At 44.3% G+C, this 1,133-nt stretch overlaps 1 non-coding gene across 1 annotated transcript; it reads left to right on the top strand.

Moving 5' to 3' along the window:
- The first annotated feature begins 387 nt into the window (after positions 1-387).
- TRNAS-GGA (transfer RNA serine (anticodon GGA)) lies at positions 388-459 on the top strand. The gene has a single exon. It is a non-coding gene; the product is annotated as a tRNA-Ser (tRNA).
- The last annotated feature ends 674 nt before the right edge of the window (positions 460-1,133 follow it).

The following is a 1,133-nucleotide window of genomic DNA, read 5'->3' as shown; positions in this document are numbered from 1 at the left end:
GTCCTTTGCCTATTTTTCAATCAGATTTATTTCTTTGGTTGTTTAGTTCTGGGAGTTCTTTATACACTTTGGATATTAAGCTCTTATCAGATACAAGATTTGCAAATATTTTCTCCCATCTCATGGATTTCCCTTTTACTCACTTGATTGTATCCTATAATGCACAGAAGTTTTATTCTGATGTAATCCAGTCTATTTTTTACTTTTGTTGCTGAGCTTTTGATGTTGTGTCCTAGAAATCATTGCCAAATCCAATGTCACAAAGTTTTCTCATATGTTTTCTTACAAAAGTTTTATAGTTTTAGTTATTGCATTTAGGTCTTTGATAATGGTTTATATCTTAAGCTGGTGGGTAATTGTGCATTCTTTATGTTATTTGTTTCGGCTTCCCTGGTGGCTCAGAGGTTAAAGCATCTGCCTGGAATGCAGGAGACCCGGGTTCGATCCCTGGGTCGGGAAGATCCCCTGGAGAAGGAACTGGCAACCCACTCTGGTACTCTTGCCTGGAAAATCCCATGGAGGGAGGAGCCTGGTAGGCTATAGTCCATGGGGTCGCAAAGAGTCAGACACAATTGAGGGACTTCATTCACTTCTTTATGTTATTTGTTACATTGTGTGATATGTGCATGTATAGGTCCTTCCTGCTTCACTTGTTTTTCTAGGCCCATATGACATGTGGTCCAGTCAAGCTGTCCTTGCCATGGTCTCTGGTGCTGCTCCTTAGAAACCACCTTGTATCGGGCTTTCTGGGTAACTCAGCTGGTGAAGAATCCATCTGCAATGCAGGAGACCCCGGTTTGATCCCTGGGTCAGGAAGTTCCCCTGGAGAAGGGATAGGCTACCCACTCCAGTTTTCTTGCATGGAGAATTCAATGGACAGAGGTGCCTGGTGGGCTATGGTCCATGGGGTCGCAAAGAGTCAGACACGACAGGGCAACTTTCACTCACTCACTCACTCAGTCCAGCTCTGGAGTCCACGTTCTTCATGACTCTGCAGTAGCAGTGGCAGTGGGTTTTGCAGTGGTTGTAGCAGTGGGTTTGGGGGTGGAGAGGAGGTGTCAATAGTGAGTGCACGCCATAATCAGAGTTCAAGAATACGAATGTAGACATTCAACCACTGGAGTGAAATGGAA

This window comes from Bos indicus, chromosome 3, assembly GCF_029378745.1.
Source record: "Bos indicus isolate NIAB-ARS_2022 breed Sahiwal x Tharparkar chromosome 3, NIAB-ARS_B.indTharparkar_mat_pri_1.0, whole genome shotgun sequence".
Taxonomy (NCBI): Eukaryota; Metazoa; Chordata; class Mammalia; order Artiodactyla; family Bovidae; genus Bos; species Bos indicus.
Note: the sequence above shows the minus strand (reverse complement) of the source record. Positions and strands in the feature narration are given on the sequence as shown.